We start from the raw sequence: 6,720 nt of genomic DNA on the forward strand, positions 1-6,720 counted from the left end.
GATTCTCTGATACAAGGAAGAAGAAAGACATGCAAAAAGGAGGGGACAGCACATCAGAGAGTTGCCTCAGGACTAGGGTGAGTGCCTGAGAGATGGAGGAAGCAGTGTCCTTGTTTAGCTTATACCATGCATTTTGCACAAGTTAGGGTTTCCTATAAAGGAAACTACGGGATTACATCCAGCCTACTGAGAATGTTTCTGATTATGATGAGCCTGTGGATATTTGGAAGATGAGAAACTAAGAGTTGGCTTTTGTTCATTGGCTTGTGACAACCCTGTATCTTTGCTCTCCTTTAATTCCAGTGAGAATTCTCAGGGATCGTGCAAATGAATTTCCCCTTCAGAATCTACCCTACCCCGGGCATCTGGATGGTTCACTCATCTGAGAGACTGGTTCTTGGTTTCAGCTCAGGTCGTTATCTCAGGGTTGTGAGATGAAGCCCTGTGGTGGGTCCTTTGCTTGGGACTCTCTCTTCCTCTGCCTTCCCCACTGTTGGCATGCGCACACATGCACACGCATCCTCCCTTTCTCTCTCTCAAATAAATAAATAAATAAACCTTAAAAAAAACAAACAAACAAAAAAAAATCTCACCGTACCTTTTAGTACTTCCTTAACTGAAAATCTTCATCTTTGTTTCTTTCAAATTGTTTCAATATATCCCTTCACCTTTAAAAACAATTTACTGTTGGGACGCCTGGGTGGCTCAGTTGGTTAAGCCGCTGCCTTCGGCTCAGGTCATGATCCCAGGGTCCTGGGATGGAGCCCCGCATCAGACTCTCTGCTCAGTGGGGAGCCTGCTTCCTCGACCCCCGCCTACCTCTCTGCCTGCTTGTGATCTCTCTCTCTCTCTGTGTCAAATAAATAAATAAAACCTTCTAAAAAAAGAAGGTTTTTTTATTTTTTCATTTGAGGGAGAAAGAGAGAGGCATGAGCAGGGGGAGGAAAGAGAGATTAGAGGGAGAGAGAAGCAGACTCGCCACTGAGTAGGGAGGTGACTGGGGGCTCGATCCCAGGACCCTGGGATCATGACCTGAGCTGAAGGCAGATGCTTAACCAGCTGAGCTACCCAGGCACCCTCTACCATCATTTTATATAATAAATGATTAAAATCCTTTAACTTGTCATCATGCACAATTTTAACATACCAGAGAGTGAAACTTCATATACTTATCTACCCAGTTCAACAACTACTAACTCATGGCCAATCTTATTTTATGCAGACCCCCATCCATCGACCCATATCCATTGTAAATTATTTTGAAGGAAACCCAGACATCAAAAACATTTCATCTGTAAATATTTCGGTATCTATCTGTAAAAGATAAGTACCATTTTATTTGCTAAAGAAACGACCTCAATCATCTTACAGAGGTTCCCACGATCTGATTTTGTTAACTGCATCCCTGCAATGTCACTTGACCTGTTCCCCTGTCACTATATACATAACTATATGTGATTTGATTATTTGATCTAAAGTGAGATTTCTCAAGTCCAGCACTATTGACATTTGGGGCCAAATCTTCATGGTGGAGAACTGTCCTATGCCGTGTTGGAAGTTGAGCAGTGACCCTAGCCTCTAACCATTAGATGCTCGTAGCACTCTCTCTCCCACTTGAGACAATCAAAAATATCTCCAGACAATGCCAAATACGCTTGCGAGGCAAAAGTGCCGAAAGTCATGCATTGTCTTTGCAGAAGGTCTATTTTATTTATTTATTTTTTTAATTTTATTTTTTTTAAAGATTTTACTTATTTATTTGACAGACAGAGATCACAAGTAGGCAGAGAGGCAGGCAGAGAGAGAGGGGGAAGCAGGCTCCCTGCTGAGCAGAGAGCCGGATGCTGGGCTCGATCCCAGGACCCTGAGATCATGACCTGAACTGAAGGCAGAGGCTTTAACCCACTGAGCCACCCAGGTGCCCCCAGAAGGTCTATTTTATAGGTAGGCTATGCACTTCTGTCAATAGGCATACATGTCTAGAGGTCTGTTCTTTTTGTGTGCTGACTGCTGCTGATGATTATTGCCTACCTCCGTTGATTCATTAGGGGATGCAAAACAGTCCTATTCTAATCCGAAGATTTCTTATTTCTTAACTGGAATACTTCCAAAAAGAGAAACTCCCTCTCATCAACTACAAGGTGCAGTTCATAGAGGAAAGGTAAGATCTCTTCTTTTATCTCCCAGTTTTCCAAAATAACAAGTTCTGTAACCGTCTCTGTTGGGGATTTGTAGGTATATGAGCGGGTGAATTCAAGCACATTAGATGTGTTTCAATCCATGGCAGTTTGTAGTCTTAAAAATGTTCAGAGCATCCCCTCTGTCCAGGAAGAGACCGTTCAGCCTGGTTGCTGAGCCTTTTTGCATGACTCAAGGATTCCCTGATAAAGCTCTTGCGGTCTTGGGTCACATGATGTTCCAGGCTCAACCTCTATGTTTCCTGTGCCTAATCTGGAATCGGCCATTTTTCCAAGAAGCTTGATTTCTTTTAGTGGGAAGTGGTAATGGTAATTAGAGGCCATAACCTGGGCACTCCTTAGCAACTTTGTTTTTATTTCTAGGCTTTCTCAGTAAACAGAGCTGGAAAATACTTCTTTTCCTTTTTGAGAGAAAATATACTGAGTTCATAGCAGTACCTGCAATTCAAAATCAGGATTTGAGCAAAATGAAATTCACCTTGTTGTTCCTACGTCTGTACCTCTTTGATTCCATAGCAATAATCTTGCTTTCCAGCACCTCCAACATAATTACTCCATTGTTTTCTCCCACAAGACATAAAAAAAAATCGTCTCAGAACAACAATGCTAACACTACCATTGCAAAGCTCTGCGTCAGAACACTAACCCCATCCCTGACTCATGGATTCCTGTTAGTTTCCGCCGCAGAAGTCTGCCTCTTCTTAGACATAACCACGGAGTTAGGCCTGATGAGGGAGCAGAAGGCTATCTAAGCGTAGAGCAGGAGCTGATACCCTGCAACCTTCCCCCACCCCCACACTCCTGGGTGGAATATGGGTGACATTCCTCCAGGAAGTCCCCAACAGTCTTAACATTAATGCCTTGCCAGAGGGAAAACAAACGGACCTTGGCAACGGCAAGGCCTCCGGGATCCTATGGGTCTTCTTTAATTAAGACATGGAAATCCTTTTGAAACCTCCGTTTTCCTCACCTCCCCCACCTCCCAAGTATGGAATCAGCCACCCCTCACAACCCAGGTGTAGCAGCTCTTCAGGTCCTGTCCCTGTCCCGCAAAAACCATTTTGCACCAAAGACGGCTCAAGAATTCTTTCTTGGGGGACGCCGTGGTGGCTCAGTGGTTAAGCCGCTGCCTTCGCCTCAGGTCATGATCCCAGCGTCCTGGGATCGAGTCCCACATCGGGCTCCTTGTTCAGCAGGGAGTCTGCTCGCTCTCTCTCTCTCTGACAAATAAATAAATAAAATCTTTAAAAAAAAAAAAAGAATTCTTTCTTAGTCATCAGCTCTGGGCCTCACCCCACCAAACCTCACCTATATTCCAAAACTCCCATCAGGACCGCACCATCCTCTGGGCCCTAGAACTTGTCCTCTGGCTGGAGTCATGCTGGAACTACTTAAGAGCACAAAGAACAAACTGTTCCCAAGCCCCATGAAGCATTTCAAAAGTTCTATTCACATATGAGTTTCAAAAAATTATAAGCTTGGGGCGCCTGGGTGGCTTAGTGGGTTAAAGCCTCTGCCTTGGGCTCTGGTCATAATCTCAGGGTTCTGGGATCGAGCCCCACGTCAGCAGGGAGGCTGCTTCCCCTCCTCTCTCTCTGCCTGCCTCTCTGCCTACTTGTGATCTCTGTCAAATAAATAAATAAATAAATAAATAAAATCTTTAAAAGCAACAACAACAAAAAATTATAAGCTCTATGCCACTCATATTATAAACCATTTCTATTTGCCCACTAAAATAAGGCATATGCATCTTGAGTTGCCCACCTGATTTTAGGGGTGACCATGCATTTTGCTTTGGCCAGCAAAATGTGAGCAGAAATGACCCGTGTCGCTTTCACACCAAAGCTCCTCTTTCCCTTTTCCATGGCGACTGCCATTTTTCCAGTTACTTGATTCTCCATTAGCCTGGGTCCTGGAGTGAGGACAAACAGGATGCAGGAGTCAGTCCACCAGGGACATCGTGCCTAAGTGAGAAATAAAGTCCAGGGCTCTGTCCAACACACAGCCTTCCTGGACCATTCCTAGAGAACAGTCTTCTAGAATCCTCTCAAAAATTTCCATAGGTAGACAGCTTAGGTCCCATGAAGTGGTGTGCTCCATTTCCTGCAACTTTCATTGTTCTTCATAGATCAGATTGACTTCATTCTTCCTCTTATTATTGTGATCCACTGCTTCTGTGAGTAGAGCTTAATCCTTCTTGCTACAAAGCGCAACGTCCTACCTTCTTCTCATTGTGAAATATGACCATTTTTTGCAGTAGTCTTCAATGTCATTATTTCCAGATGATTCTTTCCCAGTCACTTACCTCTGGGCCATTCTTCAGTCTAATAACCAAAATGACTATGGATTTTGTATGTAATATTCTGTACTCCCCTGCCCACCCACCCCTGCTACTACTCCATGCTGATTTGTTCCCCTAATGGAAGTCCTACCACAGTAAAACAAACCCCTAAAAGACACTTCTGATGTGAAAATCCTCCAAGAGATCAAAACCACTTCAAGAAGAATAGCTAACAGTTAGGTCTGGAACTATAATAACAAAAAAGAGACAAATCCCTTCAGGGAGAATTATTGCAACAATGGGCTTACTGTATAATTCCAGCCCAGTGATTTTTGGGACCAAGCAGTCCAAAACTAGGGAAGAGAAACCAGCTGCAGAGAATTCCAAGAAATATCAACATGTGTGATACTTCTTGGAGGGAAATTTCCAGTGATTTCTGGGAACATTTAGTAACTTCTGTGCTTACATATGTTTGGTGTGTTAAGGCAAGTGCTTACCCCAAAGCTATTCATTCAGAAGTTGACACAGTGAGTCTTTATATTTTTGCTTGAAAAAAGTATCCCTTATTTCTCCCGATTTATAAAAATACCAAATGTTGTCATAGAAAATTTGGAAAACACGGAAAAATACACCTAAGTGGCAGTTAATTAGTTATGGCAGATATGCATAAATAAAATCATTGCATATTTAACAGATAATGGTAAAGCCATTAGTACTCCTGTCTGATATAACAAAATTATGGCTCAAAATTATTTGGCTGTGTCTTAAAATGCAACAGCATTTAGAATTTTGATTTAAGGGCGCCTGGGTGGTTCAGTGGGTTAAAGCCTTTGGCTCAGGTCATGATCCCAGGGTTCTGGGATCAAGCCCCACATCGGGCTCTCTGCTCAGCGGGGAGCCTGCTTTCTCCTCTCTCTCTCTGCCTGCCTCTCTGCCTACTTGTGATCTCTGTCTGTCAAATAAATAAATAAAATCTTAAAAAAAAAAACTTTAAAAAAAGAATTTAAAAAAAATAATTAAAAAATTAATTTTGATTTAACTCTCTCCTTTCCGCTAGAATTATAGAATTTGTTTCAATTCCTTGACTTCCCATGTAAGGAAATCAAGAATCATAAGCCTGATGACCGTTTCACGGCTGACCACATTGTCAAACAGGTTTCCCAAAGAAGTCGAAGGAGTTTGGCTATTCTCCATGGCCTGCCAGAAATACTTAGAGTCATTTCAAACTCAAAGTGTCTAAAAACTGAGGTTTTCCCTAGTCAGGCTATTGCTTTTCCAAAGAAATGAAGTAACACTACTTTTCTGGCTCACCAGGCTTACAATGTCAGTGACTCTCTCCTTCCCAACATATTTGGGAAGATAGGAATTCCCCCTTTAAACTTCCTTTAGGATTCCATCCTTTCCATTTGCATTTTTTATACCATTATCTTAGGCCCCATCAACTGGGAGGCTGTTAGTAAGGAAGAGGCACTAACATCCCTCCAGCTGCCTCCATCATTCCCTCTAATGCTCTAACATGCCTTTATGCTTTTTATCAGTCCTTTTCCAAAATGCGTGAAACTCCTCCTTGCAAATCTAAACTCTTTGGCCTAAGGTCATTCATCTAAAAACTATTATCTACTCTGTGCCAGGCCCCATGCTGGCCGGAAGGATACAATGACACACTGAGCAGACCAGCTCCCCTGTCCCATGGTGCACAATCTAGTGGGGGAGACAGATGACAAAGTGAACAACAAAATAAACGTATGATTTGTGCCGAGTAGCTGAAGGAAATAACCATGGTGCTGTGCCCAAGATGTTGGGTGCTGGCTGCTGGGAGATATGCAGATGGGTGGGGTTGGGGGCAGTGAAAGAGGAAGTAGAGAGCTCAGTAAAGAGTCTCCTGCTGTTGGGCAGCCAATGGTGATGGTTTGGATTAACGTGGTGGCAGTGAAGATCGGGGACACAAAGGGGAAGAGGGAGGGCTGAAGCAAAGGTCACATCCAGCTTTCTGGTTCAAACAATTGGGTAGATAGTAAGTGCCAGTCCTGAGATGAGGAATATGAGACAAAAGTAGATCTGGGACTCGAAAGCTAGAGTCCCATGGTAGGCCTAACTGACCATCTAAGAAGGAAGAGGAACCAGCTCTGGAATCACCAATAGTAACAGCCACCGGGGAGCTGGCTCCCATGACCCTCCTCTTAAACCCAGCTGTCCCAGATCTCTCTGGGACACACCATGTTTTGGGCAGCCAGTGGTCAA

This window comes from Lutra lutra, chromosome 13 (assembly GCF_902655055.1).
Source record: "Lutra lutra chromosome 13, mLutLut1.2, whole genome shotgun sequence".
Classification (NCBI taxonomy): Eukaryota; Metazoa; Chordata; class Mammalia; order Carnivora; family Mustelidae; genus Lutra; species Lutra lutra.